This window comes from Opisthocomus hoazin, chromosome 27, assembly GCF_030867145.1.
Source record: "Opisthocomus hoazin isolate bOpiHoa1 chromosome 27, bOpiHoa1.hap1, whole genome shotgun sequence".
NCBI classification, from domain to species: Eukaryota; Metazoa; Chordata; class Aves; order Opisthocomiformes; family Opisthocomidae; genus Opisthocomus; species Opisthocomus hoazin.
Window position 1 is genome coordinate 7,601 of NC_134440.1, and position 18,005 is coordinate 25,605.

Sequence of the window (18,005 nt, forward strand, 5' to 3'; positions counted from 1 at the left end):
ACAAAGACAAACACACACTGTGCCAACAATAAAGGTGTTTTTTCCAACTTCTGCTTGTTCTGCAAATGCGAACGCTCAAAAAGACTCACCTATCAAACACAAAGACAGAGGAAAAACACACAATGGTATGACACATAAACACAAAACATTTTCAAGACTAGGAGCGAGTCTAAGGCTACTGAGAGAATGTACACACACAGGAATAAACTGCTTCATAAAAGGAACTGGAGACAGAAAAGTCCATTATCTTTATTCAACTTTATTACACTTTAATATCTTTATTCAACTTTATTACGCTTCAATACAATTACAATTTCAATTTTTATTTTGCATGCTACATCTTTCCAGAGCACTAGGCCTCAACAACCTGAGATACCTCTAGTACTTCTGATGGATACTTCAAAAGTCCACATTATCATTCCCTTTAGCGGTGCCTTGGATGCTCTCTCCACAACACAACTCCCAGTTCCTTCATTGCCTCCGTTGCCCCGTGAACATCACTGTCCGGTTTGTACACATGTGTTACACCCACCAATGGCTCTACGAGACCTTCCAACTACTCCTCCCTCTTAGATCAGCAGTTACGCTATCGCTATTAAGCTATGCTCCGAGTACTAAGACACATGATGTCTTTTAAACCACTGACAGCTGCATTACACTAAAGGGATGTACAACTGGCCCTCACGTGCCTGTTTCACCTTAATTGGTCATTTACAACACCCCGTTTCATTGCCCTTAGGCTCCCCAGCCACACCTGGCAATATCTGCAGGCCCTTTTCTCCCCGGACCACATATTTACCTATGGACATTGAGGGCCGCCCTTAGATTAGTACAGTCATTTCCAGGTCCATCGAGCGCTGACGTGGTAACGTGCCTGCGCTGTCCTACGCTTCAGTTTCCCTCAGTTTCCCTCATTTTTCCAGATACATTTGGCTCATTACTGACACCGAGAACATTACCCATTATCATTACCCACACTCCGCTTCCACCATTTACTACTATAGTACAATAGGACTTACTGCCTTGCTGATCTCAACAGCTGCTATTACTGTAGTCCATTTTAACTCAGTCCAGGTGATCCTTAACTCAACCTCTACACACTCTCCCTTAGTGTTCCACATTGCACCTGTAAATGCAAAAATCATAGCTACAATCCTTTCTGCGTTGCTCCCTTCCACTCACCACAGAAGCCACTGCTACACACAAAAAATTGTTTCTCTGCTACTTGCGTGCCCAGGCAGACAATGACCGAGCTCTGCTGCACCCAATGAACTCTCTCTCCTCTTCCCCACCTATAGGCTCATATAAACACTCAACAGACGTTTCTGTTGCAAACTACAATGACCGCAGCAATTTACTACCCTAACCCTCTACAATACAGTTAGACCAACTTGCTACACGTGCCAGTCCTTGACCACACTGCCATCTAGTCCAACTCCCCACACCCTTCCGCTCCACAAATCTCAATCATCTTCCTATGACTGTCCGCTACAGAGGCATCCCTGCACTGATAGAGCACACCAACATTCCAGGGGAGGGCTCCCCGGAAACAGCATTCCCGGGAGCCTCAAAATACACCCTGCCTGCCAAAACCCCGGCCCGAGCCAGCCCGTGGCCCAAACATTGGCGATGAACATCGCCTCGCAGAGCGGCCGGGACCGGGGAAAAAAAACCCAGCTGGGGGAAGGAAAAAAAAAATCCCCCAGCTGGGGTTTTTTATTCTAACATCATTTGGGTTTTCTTTCAGCTACTCCTACATCTCTGGAAAATAATACATCTCAAGGCCACGTACAACCCGCTACAGAAACACAATCGACCACCACACGCTGTCAGACACTATTTGCAGTCACCTACCGCACTAATCGCTCCACATGCTCACCCCATCCATTCGGCCCCCTGCCTGCCATCACCCTGTGTCTGTGGGGCTCCTCGGGAACGCTGCTCCCGGGAGCCGCAAAATTCACCCTGCCTGCCAAAACCCCGGCCCGAGCCTGCCCGCGGCCCAAACATTGGCGATGAACATCGCCTCGCAGAGCGGCCGGGACCGGGGAAAAAAAAAACCCAGCCGGGGGAAGGAAAAAAAAATCCCCCAGCTGGGGTTTTTTTTATTCTAACATGGTGTGAGGTTTTTTGGGCTATTTCTACATCTCTGGAAAAGAATGCATCTCAAGGCCACGTACAACCCGCTACAGAAACACAATCGACCACCACACGCTGTCAGACACTATTTGCAGTCACCGACCGCACTAATCGCTCCACATGCTCACCCCATCCATTCGGCCCCCTGCCTGCTATCACCCTGTGTCTGTGGGGCTCCTTGGGAACGCTGTTCCCGGGAGCCGCAAAATTCACCCTGCCTGCCAAAACCCCGGCCCGAGCCTGCCCGCGGCCCAAACATTGGCGATGAATATCGCCTCGCAGAGCGGCCGGGACCGGGGAAAAAAAAACCCAGCTGGGGGAAGGAAAAAAAAAATCCCCCAGCTGGGGTTTTTTTATTCTAACATCGCTTGGTTTTTTCAGCTACTCCTACATCTCTGGAAAAGTATACATCTCAAGGCCACATACAACCCGCTACAGAAACACAATCATCAACCATCCACCACTCAACAACACTGGCAGTCAACTACCACGCTAATCACCCCGCACGCTCACCCCATCCATTCGGCTGCCCGCCTCCCAGCCAGCCATCACCCTGTGTCTGTGGGGCTCCTCGGGAACGCTGTTCCCGGGAGCCTCAAAATTCACCCTGCCTGCAAAAACCCCAACTGAAGCCTGCCCGCGGTCCACACGCTGGCAATAAACGTCACCTCGCCAAGCGGCCGGGACCAGGGAAAAACACCCAGCTGGGGAAAGGCAAAAAAATTCCACCGGCTGTTTTTTCTTTCAACGCTATTTTCCTAATTCCTATATATCTCAAAAAATATAGACTCAGCCACCGGCACAGTCTGACAGGAAAAACATATTTAACCCTGACAGCATCATACAGTATCAGACACATTCAAAATCTACCACTCGCTCCACAGCCATTCATTACACTCCTCACTCAGAACGTAGCCCCTTTGCCACGTGCCCGCCACAAAAGCAGGTCACGGCACATCGAGCGCCATCCCTAGAACTGCCTCACCGGGTATCTCAAAACTACATCGCTGCTCCACATCATCCCAAACTGCTAGCCTGCATAACCAGATGCTGAGCAATATGCCGAGCTACTTCCACTTCTGCACTGTCTTCACTTATCATTGTATACTCCAGCTAAATTCAATCAAGTATTTGCTCAGGGGTGCAAAGTACTCGGGGGCACCTGCAAACCCCAATGGAAAGGGGTCTAGAGCCTGCTGGTGCGCAGCTACCCGCCCCAAAAAACCCATACAACCTCCACCCGAAAGGGCCGTGCTAATCAACACGGGACCATCCCGTGCTGGGACTGTTCCATCCCTACTAGAATGGCTACACAAACACACAAAGCCTCTCTACCTCAAACGCACACTCTCTCTACAGACATGACCTTGGGACACCAGACTACCACACAGGGGACTGTTACTGCTACACCAAGATACGCAGCCTGACAATAAACAGAACAATGCTGAGGCTATGTGGCAGGGACCCTCTGGTGTGCCCTGCCTCGAGAGCGCCTCGGCTTTGGCGAAAAGGCAGGGGACTGAGTCACAGTAATCGATGGAGACTAAATGCCGCAAAAACAAAGAAACTAGGATGCTGCAGGAAATAAAGCCCTGGGATAGCTGTCAAGAACAGCGAGCGAGGAAACACCTGCTGGTAAAGCCCAAGCTGCAAAGCAGACTAGCCTAGTGCACAAATGATGCTAGATCCGTCTAGTGGCGCTGCCCTGGCACATCATTCGGTGAAACGAGATGCGCTCAACTGGCGCCATGTCAATAACTCAAACTTGCATAGACACTACTGACAGCTGCTGCGATTGCAGTACGATGACAATATGCCTGATGCTCTACAAGCGCCTCGTGCTGCTCTGTCACGTGCGAAAACATAACACGAGCCTCCTTAACACGCACCGCACCCAGAATATAAGATGGCCCTCTGCAGCTCCGCTCCAAAACCAAGAATAACAGTCAGAATCCTCTGTGACAATTAAGAATTCCAGAGCATCCTAATAACTGATGAGCACCAAAGCAACCGACTGCTGAGGCCCGTCACGCTGCACCTCAGACCTCGTCTCAACTCTTTCTGGAGGCTTGCTGCAAAGTGCCTGCAAAGCCAATAGGAAAGACATTGCCGAGTTACAAATTTACCTCATGCTAGCTCTCGATCCAATTGCGATCGGCTTGACTCCATCTCACATGCGTAAAGACCTCCGAGTCGCTCCCAGCCTCTACCCTGACACTGCAATGCCATACCGTATGGACTTAAACACCGAACCGGAGAACACTGGCAACATTAATGCCATACGGTGCAACGCACTCTTACATAACCGACAAGACAAACCGCAACACAGGCCCATACAACGCTTAACCGTCTCAGAGAGCGTCCATAAAGAGCGCCGCAATGCAAGACTGACACAGATATATACAATGCAATGCAAAATCCAGTAAATACAGAGCTCCACGTGACAAAACGCAACACGGCCCTCAATACAAGGCAAGACAGTCTCCAAGAACAGAGAATACAAATGCAGAGCACTGCAATGCCACATCGATACGCACACAAGCGCTGCAATGCAACATCAAGTACAGAGTGCTGCAGTAAAAAAACGCAATACAGCATCATACAAAGCGGGACGCTCTCAGGTAACATTCGATACAAGTACAGATGGATGCAATGCAATACAAAACACAGTACAGAGCCGTGCGATGCAAGATGGTCCCAGGTATCGCTCGCTACAAGTACAGAGCGCTGCAAGCCAAGACCGGTACAGACACAAACAATGCAATGCTAGATCAAATACAGAGATCCACGAGAAAAAAACAATGCACGGCTATACGAGCCTATACATATTCAAATACAGACCTCCACATTACAAAACACAATACAAGTTCATACAAGGCAATACGGTCTCCGATAGCGGTCCATGCAAGTAGCGAGTGCTGCAGTGCAACACGCCCAAACATTGAAATAAAAATTCAAATATAGAGCACTACAACACAACAACAACACAGAGCAATACAAGGCAATACAAATAAAAATACAGTGCTACGAGAAAGAAATACAGGGCCGTACAATTCAATAGAAACAGAGCACTGCAATACAACACACAATAAAGGACTATTCGGTGCGAGACACTCGCATGGCAGGCGATACGAGGCATAATAATACAGTTGAAAAGAACACAAAACGCTGCAAAACGATGCAGTCGCACGCGGTGGTCAAAACCGATACGGAGTTTTGAGAAGCCAGGATTTAAGACCTGAGCCCGTAACGAGGCAGAGATGAAATGCTGCATGGGAACTCTATGGTAGCAGAACTGCCATGAGCAGAGCTTTCACGGTGGCCTAGATCACCTCCGCAAAGGGGACTCTCCAGAAAGACCTCTGATGAAAACCACTCCTTAAGCTCCAGTCGCAAGATGAGGAACGCTTGACAGGCTCTAGGCCAAAGCAGCGAAGCTTGAGACACCCAATGCACACCGACCAAAGTGCACAAGAGTGCAGAAGGTAGATACCTGTAGAAAGCATCACATACAAGACTAATCGCACAACACAAATGACACTGGGAAACGCACACAGGCCAGAACAGTCACACCCTAAAAGGACAGATGCCAGGACCTCTGTCCGCCCCAAACTTAACAGACCCTAAATAGCTCCCTCCGCAACCCTGGTGTTACACCTCCTGCCGGCCTCGCCCCACCCACAGCTTTGGCCCTGGACTTACCTTTGAGGGAAGGATGCAGAATCCATCCTCATTGAGCACATCATAAAATTAGATGCTCCTGCATTCCGCACGTTCTACATCAGTATCTGCATAACATATATAAACAAACACGCCTCACTATAACATTACTGACTGGAAGCACCACATCAGCAAACACCACTCCCTTCCACAAGATACCCAGTTGCTGATACGTAACTTAGGACATCCAGCAATATTGGTAGCATTTTGGAATACCGTCTAGAGTCCAACAAAAGCTTGCAATTAAAACCAAACCCCCCAAAAAAAACCAAACTTGAGGCCCCACACCTACAAGCCTGAACACTGTCAACATTCAGTCTTCTTTGCCGCTGCTGATCATCCCCTCCCACATAGCTCCCATCATCACTTCAAAACGCTGTTGAAATGATAGACTGCACAGCCTGCCAAGGAGCAACTCCATGCGAGCTCATTACCCAACCGCTGCCTGAACAGTCGAGGCCTATCAACAGATTACGCATGATCTCCTATCGCTGTGCCACCTAACCCTCACTCTACACCCCTGGGCAGAGAAGCACGAAACAACACACACACGCAGACACAGACCAACATTACACACACCACCACAAACAATGGGATTCAAAGAACAGAGAAAACTCTCGGCAAGAAGAATGACACCCCAATGGGAGATGCTGTCCAGCCAGATGACCAGCAGGGCCACAATGGCCCAGAACAAGGAGGCTCTACGGCAGCCCCGGAAGAGCACAGTTGAACAGAATGGTCCGTTACAAGAAGTTACGCTCTAAACAGAGACGATGGATCTGCAAGAAGCTGGCTTCAAGACCTAAGAACGTAAGATCACAGGGAAGAAGTCCCACAATCCGTGAAAATGGACTGCTAGAGAGAAGAGCTGCTGACACAGCCTGAGATGACGCCGCAAAAGAGAACCGATGGGAAACTTCCAAGATGTGACACCGATCCATGCTTTATGCGCAAAACGCAAGATGAGAAGCGCCCAATGGACACTATGCCAAAGAGTACAGGCGTTCCAGACCCTAGGAATGGCACCCGATATGCGTAATGTGCTCATTGAGCACAGAGAGCAATGACAATGTTGAGACACAGGTAAAATCCAAGACACAAAACACAGACCACACAGATGACACACCACCACAGACACAGTTCTGGAACTACCCTGCCCCCTTGGGCTACAGAGAAACCCCTTCCCTTGATCCGCCCAAAGCGGCCTGTTCCTGGACAGCCTTCTCCCCTACACTAGCTTCACAAGCTCTCCCTGAAATGCCCAACCGTAGTCCCCTCCCTCCAGACCCTTCCAAGCCCCTGGACTTAGCTTTTAGAGGGACATGGGCTCTAAATCCAACCTCGACCAAAAACACATTAGGTAGCTGGGCTGCTCCTGCCGTCACCAGGTTGCACTTCATCACTGAAAAAGAGAAAACCCAGAAACACTGCCGACAGTAAGCATCACACTGGCCAAGACCAACCTCTTCCACAAAAAACCCCTCCTCAGAAGAACTGGGGTGCTCTGCTCACCTGCTCGTTCCAGACTCGGACGCTGCAGCCATCGTTGCTTCCGCTACCTAAGATACCAAGAGATACAAAATGATCATTGCACCCGTGAGAAGTCAACCGGCCCACACTCCTCCTTGCTACCGCCCCAGCTCACCTCAAACAGTTGTCCAATGCCAAAGGCGGCCCGCTGAGCCCCTGCAAAACCAAGAGAGACACCCCTCACTCAGTTGCTGCACAATACTTTGCTCTCACATGCTCACCGGGCCCACAACTGCCTCACCTTCTCAGACTTCATGGCAGCAGGCTGCTTTGCTCCTCCGAGGCTATGTGCGGCACCTGCAATAAAATCAAAGCAAACAGCGCATGCTGAGATACTGCCCAAAAACAAAGCTTGCCTGCATCAATCCCAACCTCCTGCTCCTGTACCTCAGCTGTTCGCCCACTCTTCCCTTGCCTTTTACGGGTTCCCTGGTTGCCCTGGGCAGAGCAGTTCCAAGGCAAGCACACACAGGCACAGACCAACGTTACACACAACACCACAAACAATGGGATTCAAGAAGAGAGAAAACTCTCTGCAAGAACAATGACTCCCTGACGGGAGATGCTGTTGGACAAGGAGACCGACGGGGCCGCAATGGCCCAGAGCGAGGAGGCTCCACGGCAGCCCCAGAAAACCGGATTAGAACAGAATGGTCCGTTACAAGAAGCTACGGTCAAAATGGAGATGATGGATGTGCTAGAAGCCCATCTTCAAGACCTAAGAGCATAAGGATGCAGGGAAGAAGTCCCACAGTCCATAAAAATGGACCGGAAGAGAGAAGAGCTGCTGCTGACACAGCCTGGAACGATGCCGCAGCAGAAAGATGCAAGACTGATCCACGCTTTACGCTTGTAAGGCAAGAAGAGAAGATCTGAATTGGCACTATGCCAATGCGTACACGCATTCAAGACCCCAGGTATGACACGGAGGCACATGATGAGCTTCGTGAGTGCAAAGAGAAACAAGGATATCGAGACCAGAGGAAGGTCTGCGACACAAGACACGCCACAAAAACAACATAGCGCTGATGACACAGGCTGGAACTGCCCTGCCCGTGCTAGTCCTAGGATGAAGGGAAACTCGGTCCCTTTCTGTGCCCAGAGGGGCCCGCTCCTGCGCAGCCCTCTCCCCTGCACTAATGTTACAAGCCCTGCCCGCAATGCCCAACTGTGGTCCCCTCCCTCCAAACCTTTCCCAGCCCCAGTCCCTCGACTTAGCCTTTGGAGGGCCAGGAATCTGAATCCATCCTCGACAACAAGCGTGTTGGATAACTAGGATGCTCCTGCAGTCAACAGGTCTGCTTCGTCATCTGAAAAAGAGGAAAAAGATGAGGACATCACAGACCACCCATGGTGCTGACAGTAAGCATCACACTGGCCAAGACCAACCTCTTGCACAACAATCCCCTCCTCAGAAGCACCGGGATGCTCTGCTGCTCGCTTGTTCTTTCCGGAGTCGGACACTGTAGCCATAATCCCCTCTGCAACCTAAGATGCCAAGACACACAAAATGATCATTGCACCCGTGAGAAGTCACCTGCCCTACGCTCCTTGCTGCCACCCCGACTCACCTCAAGAGCTTGTCCAATGCCAAAGGCGGCCCGCACAGCCCCTGCAAAACCAAGACAGAGACATCTCACTGAGTTGCTGCACAGTACTTCGCTCTTACACACTGACCCGGTCCCCAACCGCCTCACCTTCTTGGACCTCTTGTCAGCATGCTGCTTTGCCCCTTCAGGACTATGTGTGGCACCTACAAAAAGAAAACAGAAGACACATGCTGAGATACTGCCCAAAACTGCCATCTGCCACACCGATTCCCACCTCCTGCTCCTTTACCTTGGCTGCTTACCCATGCTGCCCCTGACATTTACATGTTGCCATCCTGAGGCTCAGGTACCACCTGGGAAACAAAGAGGGATGATGGTAATTTCACCAACAACAGCACTCCAGAAAAATAACTGCTACTTCAGCCTACTACTCATTGCTCACCTTGCCCGAGTCACCCCTGGTGCCGATATCATGCTTCACTCGTTGCTTTTCACCTACAATACTGGAAAAAACACCACACCAACTGTAAGGCAGTCCTATAGCCACTAATAGTGTCTTCCCTTCAACACCATGCACCAACTCACCTCCTTAGGATGCTCTTCTTGGCACCTCCATTGGTCTTTGATGCCCATCTCGTTCCCTGGGATCTGAAATAAATATTGAACAAGTCACCCATATGCTGCTAAAGACATTAACACTTCCACATGTATTGATTCCATTTTCTAACAGCGCCTAGAGTTCAAAATACAGCCTGCCGTTACATAAAGGAATAAAGGGCCAAACTTAAAGGCCCCCCCATGCATAAGCCTTACCACCGTCAACATTCAATCTGCTTTGCTGCTGCCGATCAGCCCCTCCCACAAGACTCCCATCACCTCTGTAAAACACTGTTGAAATGACAGTCCACACTGTCTGCCGACGGCCGCTCCATCCGAGCTCACTTCCCAGCCTCTGCCTAAACAGTCTAGGCCTGTCAACCTATTAACCACAGCCTCTTATCGCTATGACACCTACCCCTGCCTATGCCACTGGGCAGGGCAGCTCCAAGCCAAACACACACAGGCACAGACCAACATTACACACAACACCACGAACAATGGGATTCAAAGAACAGAGAAAACTCTCTGCAAGAACAATGACTGCTGGACGAGAGAAGCTGTCAGACAAGGAGACCGACATGGCCGCAACAGCCGAGAGCGAGGAGCCTCCATGGCAGCCCCAGAGAAACAGTCGAGCCAAATGGTCCCTTACAAGAAGTTGTGGTCAAAATGGAGACGATGGATGTGTAAGAAACCTATCTTCAAGACCTAAAAGCATAAGGATTCCAGGAAAAACTCCCACAGTCCATGACAATGGACCGGTAGAGAGAAGAGCTGCTGACACAGCCTGGAACGACACCGCCAAAAGAGAACTGACCAGAAGTTTTCAAGACGCAAGACTGATCCATGCTTTACATTTGTAAGCCAAGAAGAGAACCTCCCAGTTGGCACTATCCAATAGGTACAGGCATTTGAGGGCCTAGAGATGGCATCCAAGGCACCTGATGAGCTTCTTGAGTGCAAACAGAAACAAGGACATCCAGAACAGATGAAGGTCTACAACACAGAAGACGCCACAGAAACAACATAGCACCACAGACACAGGCTGGAACTGCCCTGCCCGTACTAGTCCAAGGATGAAGGAAAACCCCTTCGCTTTACATGCGTAGAGAGGCCTGCTCCTGCACAGCTCTCCCCTACGCTAACTTTACAAGCCCTGCCCCCAATGCCCAACCGTGTTCCTCTCCCTCCAAACTCTTCCAGCCCCAGTCCCTCGACTTAGCTTTTGGAGGGTCACAGGTCTGAATCCATCCTCAACCGAAGCAAATTGGCTAATTGGGAAGCTCCTGCAGTCGCCTGGTTCTGCTTTATCATCTGAAAAAGAAAAAAATCCAGAAACAGTGCTGACAGGAAGCATCACACTGGCCAACGCCAACCTGTTCCACAACAACCCCCTCCTCAGAAGCACCCGGGTGCTCTGCTCACCTGCTCATTCCAGAGTCGGACGCTTTACCATCATCACTTCTGCTGCATGAGATATCAACAGGCACAAAATTACTATTATGCCCGTGAGAAGTCACACGCTCGACGCTCCTCCTCGCTGCCGCCCCAGCTCACCTCAAACAGTTGTCCAATGCCAAAGGCGGCCGGCACAGCCCCTGCAAAACCAAGAGAGACACCCCTCACTGAGCTGCTGCACAATAATTTGCTTTCACGCACTGACCTGGCACACAACTACCTCACCTTCTCAGACCTCTTGTCAGCGTGCTGCTTCGCCCCTCTGAGGATATGTGCGGCACCTGCAATAAAATCAAAGCAAACAGCGCATGCTGAGATACTGCCCAAAAACAAAGCTTGCCTGCATCAATTCCAATCTCCTGCTCCTTTATTTGGCTGCTCACCCACTCTGCCCCTGCCATTTATGGATTCCCGGGTTGCCCTGGGCAGAGCAGTTCCAAGGCAAGCACACACAGGCACAGACCAACGTTACACACACCACCACAAACAATGGGATTCAAGAGAGAAAACTCTCCTCCACAAGAAGAATGACTCTGACGGGAGATGCTGTTGGACAAGGAGACCGACGGGGCCGCAATGGCCCAGAGCGAGGAAGCTCCACGGCAGCCCCAGAAAACCGGATTAGAACAGAATGGTCCGTTACAAGAAGCTACGGTCAAAATGGAGATGATGGATGTGCTAGAAGCCCGGCTTCAAGACCTAAGAGCATAAGGATGCAGGGAAGAAGTCCCACAGTCCATAAAAATGGACCGGAAGAGAGAAGAGCTGCTGCTGGCACAGCCTGGAACGCCACCGCCAAAGAGAGATGCAAGACTGATCCACGCTTTACGCTTGTAAGGCAAGAAGAGAAGATCTGAATTGGCACTATGCCAATGAGTACAGCATTCAAGACCCCAGGTATGACACGGAGGCACATGATGAGCTTCGTGAGTGCAAAGAAAAACAAGGATATCGAGACCAGAGGAAGGTCTGCGACACAAGACACGCCACAAAAACAACATAGCGCTGATGACACAGGCTGGAACTGCCCTGGCCACCTGGGTTGAAGGGAAACCCCTTCCTTTCCTTTACATGCCCAAAGGGACCTGCTCCTGGACAGCCCTCTCCCCTATGCTAACTTTACAATCCCTCCCTGCAATTCCCAGCCATGGTCCCCTCCCTCCAGTCCCTCGACTTAGCTTTTGGAGGGCCAGGGGTCCGATTCCATCCTCGACAAAAAGCACATTGGCTAATTGGGAAGCTCCTGCAGTCGCCTGGTTCTGCTTTGTTATCTGAAAAGGCAAAAACCCAGAAACAGTGCTGACAGGAAGCATCACACTGGCCAAGACCAACCTCTTCCACAACAACCGCCTCCTCAGAAGCACCCGGGTGCTCTGCTCACCTGCTCCTTCCAGAGTCGGACGCTGCAGCCATGATCGTTTCTGCTAGCTCAGATACCAAGAGACAAAATTACTTTTGCGCCCGTGAGAAGTCACCCACCCCACACTGCCACCCTGGCTCACCTCAAGAGCTTATCCAATGCCAAAAGCAACCCACACAGCCCCTGCAAAACCAAAAGAGATACGCTTCACTGAGTTGCTGCACAATAATTTTCTCTTGCACACTGACCCGGCACACAATTGTCTCACCTTCTCAGACCTCTGGTCAGCATGTTGCCATGCCCCTCCGAGTCTGCATGCGGTATCTGCAACAATCACAGCAAAGAGACACATACTGAGATACTGCCCAAAAGCACACAGTCTACCCACACCAACTGCCATCTCCCAGCCTTTACACCTTGGCTGCTCACCCGTGTTGTCTCTGCCATTTACGTGTTGCCATGCTGCAGCTTAGGTACCATCTACGAAACACAAACAAAGGACGCTTATAGCTTCACCAACAATAGGACTCCTGAAAAGTAACTGATACTTCAGCCCACTGGTCATAGCTCACCTTGAAGTCACCGCTGGCGCCGATATCTCACTGCGCTTATTCCTTTGCGCCTTCAAAATAACACACAAACCACCAGCTAAGTGGAGTCATGTAGCCACTGGTCACGTCTTCCCTCGACGTCACGCACCAACCCACCTTCTTTTGGCGCACGTCTCGCCACCTCCATGGCTCTTTGGTGCCCATCTTGTCCACAGGCAACTGCAAAAAAGTAATAAATGTGTCACCCAAAGGCTGACCGAGAGCTTAGAGTCCAGCTCTATCGCTTGATTTCAGAATATCATCTAGAGGCCAACTCTAGACTGCCATTAAGAAAAAACAATGTAAAAAGGACAAAACTTTAGACCCCACACGTAGAAGCCTGAATACTTTTGAGATTCAATCCGCTTTGCTGCCGTCAATCAGCCCCTCCTACACAACTCCAGTCATCTCTGTAAAACACTGTTGAAATGAGAATCCACACTGCCTGCTGATGGCCGCTCCATTCAAGCTGACTGCCCAGCCTCTGCCTAAATAGTCTAGGCCTGTCGACCTATTAACCACAGCCTCTTATCGCTATGACACCTACCCCTGACTCTACGCCACTGGGCGGAGCGGCTCCAAGCCAAACACACACAGGCACAGACCAACATTACACACAACACCACAAACAATGGAATTCAAAGAAGAGAGAAAACTCTCCGCAAGAACAATGACTGCTGGACCAGAGCAGCTGTCAGACAAGGAGACCGACAGGGCTGCAATAGCCCAGAGCGAGGAGGCTCCACAGCAGCCTCAGAAAAACAGGAGAACCCAATGGTCCCTTACAAGAAGTTACGGTCAAAATGGAGACGATGGATGTGCAAGAAGCCCGTCTTCAAGACCTAAGATGGTAAGGATGCAGGGAACAAGTCCCACAGTCCATGACAATGGACCGGTAGAGAGAAGACCTGCTGGCACAGCCTGGAACACCGCAAAAGAGAACCGACTAGAAACTTCTGAGGCGCGAGATCAATCCATGCTTTACGCTTCTAAGGCAAGAAGAGACACGCCCAATTGGCACTGGGCCGATGAGTATGGGCATTCAAGACCCCAGGGGTGGTGCCTGATGTGCATAATGTGCTCCATGACTGTGAAGAACAACAAGGATGTTGAGACCCTGGTAAGTTCTAAGACACAGAAGACGGACGACACAAACACAACACCACAGACACAGGCTGGAACTGCCCTGCCCACTTGGGCTGAAGACAAACCCCTTCCTTCTCTTTACATGCCCAAAGGGGCCCGCTCCTGCGGAGTCCTCTCCCCTATGCTAACTTCACAAGCCCTCCCTGTGATGCCCAACCATGGTCCCCTCCCTCCAGATCCTCCCCAGTCCCTCAACTTAGCTTTTAGAGGGTCCAGGGTCTGAATCCATGCTCAACATGAATGCGCATCAGCTAACCGGATGCTCCGGCGGTCACCAGGTTCCGCTTCCTTCTCTGCAAAAAAAAAAAAAAAAAAAAACCACACACAGTAAACATCATGCCGGCCAACACCAACATCATCCATAGCATCCCCCTCAGAAGCACTGGGATTCTCCGCTCACCTGCTCGGACCAGAATGGGACGCTGCGGCCCTCATCGCTCTCGCTAACCTAAGATACCAAGAGACACAAAATTACCGTTGTACAGCTGAGAAATCACCTGCCCCAGGCGCCTCCTCACCGCCACCCCAGCTCACCTCAAACGCTGGTCCGATGCCAAAGGCGGGCCACACAGCCCCTGCAAAACCAAAAGAAATACGTGTCATTGAGGTGCCGTATGATACTTTGCTCCGAGACACTGATCCGACCCATGCCAGCCTCACCTTGTCAGATCTCTTGTCAGCATGCTGCTTTGCGTGTCTGAAACCGTGTGACACCTGCAAAGAAAACAAAGTAGAAGACACATGCTGAGATACTACCAAAATTGCAGCCTGCCCGCACCGATTCCCATCTCCTGCTCCTTCACCTTGGCTGCTTGCCTGTGTCGCCCCTGCCGTTCACGTGTTGTCACTTCAAGGCTCTGGTACCACCTGAAAAACCACAAATAAGGGATGTTGATAACTTCAATGACAACACCCTACCAGAACAATAACTGCTACTGTAGCCTACTACTCATTGTTCTCCTTGACCGAGGCACCACTGGTGCCCATATCCTCCTTCGCTTGTTTCTTTGCGCCTACAACATTAGGGAAAAACCACCAACCATAATGCAGTCACATAGCCACCAAACGCATCCTCCCTCTGACGCTATGCACCCATCCGCCTTCATAGATCAGTCTGTTCAATGCCTCCATTGGTCCTCTGTGCTCATCTTGTCCCCTGACATCTGAAAAAAAACATTGAAAAAGTCACCTGGATGCTGCTCAGGCCATTAACTGTTCCAGATGTATTGATTCCGTTTTGGAATACTATCTACAGTGCAACTGCAGCCTGCCACTAAATAAATGAAAAGGGCCAGACTTCAAGCCCCGCACACACAAGCCAGAACGCTGTCCAGATTCAAGCTCCTTTGCTGTCGCCGATCGACCCCTCCCCACGCAGCTCCCAGCACCTCCTCTAACCACCGTTCAAATGACAGACCACGCAGCCTGCCGATGGCTGCTCCCTGCGAGCTCGCTGCCCAACCTCTGCCGCAACAGTCTAGGCCTATTGACATATTCACCGCAGCTTCCTATCGCTATTCCTCCTACCCCTGACTTTACACCCCTGGACAGAGCAGCTCCAAGCCAACACACAGGCACAGACCAACGGTACACACACCACCACAAACAATGTGATTCAAAGAAGAGAGAAAACTCTCCTCCACAAGAAGAATGACTCCCCGACGGGAGATGCTGTCGGGCAAGAAGACCTACGGGGCCGCGACGGCCCAGAGCAAGGAGGTGCTATGGCACCCCCAGAAAAACAGACAACGCAAGAGGCCCTTACAAGAAGTTACGGTCAACACAGAGATCATGGATGCACGAGAAGCCCGGCTTCAAGACCTAAGAACGTAAGGATGCAGGGAAGAAGTCCCACCATCCATGAAAATGGACCGGCAGAGAGAAGAGCGGCTGATGCAGCCCAGGAATGACACCGCAAATGAGAACCAACCAGAGACTTGCGAGATGTGACACCGATCCACACTTAACGCTCACAGGGAAATAAAAGAATCGCCCAATTGACAATATGTCACTGACCAGAGGCATTCGAGACCCTAGGGATGGCACCTGATGTGCCTAAGGTGCTCGTTGAGCACAAAGACCAATGAAGAACTGGAGACCCAGGTAATTTTTACAACACATAAGACGGACCACACAAACAACACAACACCACAGACACAGGCTGGAACTGCCCTGCCCGCCGGGGCTTCAGAGAAACCCCTTCCCTTTACTGGCCCAAAGGGGCCTGTTCCGGGATGGCCCGCTCCCCTGTGCTAACTTCACAAGCCCTCCCTGTGATGCCCAACCGTGGTCCCCTCCCTCCAGACCCTCCCCGGGCCCCGATCTCTCCACTTTGCTTTCAGAGGGACACGGCTCTAAACCCATCCTCGTCAGAAAACGCATCGGATATCTGGGATGCTCCTGCAGTCGCCAGGTTCCGCTTCCTCCTCTGCAAAAAAAGAAAACCCACAAACAGTTCTCACAGTAAGCATCACGCTGGCCAACGCAACACCTTCTACAACATCCCCGTCCTCAGAAGCACCGGGATTCTCTGCTCACCTGCTGGGTCCAGAATGGGACGCTGTGGTCCTCATTGCTCTTGACAACCCAAGATACCAAGAGACACAAAATTACCGTTGCACTGCTGAGAAATCATCCGCCCCATGCTCCTCCTCGCTAATGCCCTGGCTCACCTCAAACGCCGGTCCGATGCCAAGGACCCTTGCAAAAGCTTGTAGCTTCACCGACAATAAGACACCTGAACAATAACTGCTACTGCAGGCCGCTAGTCACGGCTCACCTTGCCCAAGTCACCTCTGCTGCCCGTAAACCCGCTTTGCACCTTCAAAATTAAAAAGAAACACCCACAAATCAAAACCTAAAAGCTAGTCCTATAGCAACCGGTCACATCGTCCCTCCGACATCACATGCGAACCCACCTTCTTACGACGCTCCGCTCGCCTCTCCTCCATCACCCTTTGGCGCACGGCTCGTCCTCCGCATGTGCAAAAAACATATTGTAGAAGTCACCCCAATGCTGACCAATAGCTTAGGAATTCCAGAGGTCTTGTTTCCATTCAGAAATACCACCTAGATTCCAACTACAGCCTGTTGTTAGAAAAAAACAAAATCAAATGCACAAGAACATTAAGCTCTTCACGTACAAGCCTTAACACCTTTGAGGTTCAAAGGCCTGACGTTCAGCCCTCCGTCTTCAGATGCGGAGGCCTGGAGGGTTTGCGCTTCATCTCTTGTGTCTTTGTCATAGCTCCCCGTCAGCTGCAGAGAGACTCAAACCAAACAAACCTCACCGATGTCCCATGGCGACTGCAAAACTGAACTGAGAGTAGCCGATAAGCCCTCCTCGCTTCCTCAACCATCCCCCTATCTCAACGCTTTAGAAACTCCTCTTCTCCTGAACTGGCAAAGAAGAAGCCACACGACCCTCCCGACAGCCGCTTCCCTGTATTTGCACCCCTGAAACCCCTGCATCGGCCACTCCTCGGGAGCCTTTCTTCCAAACCATGCCCTGCGTTCTGTGGGCATCTCCCACATTACGCCTTCCCGCAGCCTCGGGGATCGGCTACAGGACCACAAAGTAAGCAAAGCCCCAATGCTTACAATTTATGAGGGGCCCGCCACAAGCTGCAAAGTTTCCAGGGGTGACACGGTCCACTGAGCAATTGGTAAAGGTAATGAGCTGTCCCATGCTCTCAAAGACACTATGTGTCACAACCCTGTCGCTTGCTTAAGAAATGCTCAGTCTCTACACAAATGTGTGCAAGATGCTCACCTTAACCCCTACCAGACAATGCCATTGTCAATCTGATTAAGAGATGCGGTACCAGCAAGTTACACAGTAAACAGCGCCACTAGTGAAAAAAATGCAATGTTCCATCTTCAATCAAGTCAGGAGTTCCAGGAAAGCATAAT

The 18,005-nt window shown here is 50.8% G+C and overlaps 1 long non-coding RNA gene across 1 annotated transcript; it reads right to left on the reverse strand.

The window, feature by feature from the left end:
* Positions 1-16,416: 16,416 nt before the first annotated feature.
* LOC142364596 (uncharacterized) lies at positions 16,417-18,005 on the reverse strand. The gene is made up of 3 exons (XR_012766306.1): positions 17,866-18,005; positions 17,012-17,180; positions 16,417-16,521 (listed from the first exon to the last, which is right to left on the reverse strand). It is a non-coding gene; the product is annotated as an uncharacterized LOC142364596 (long non-coding RNA).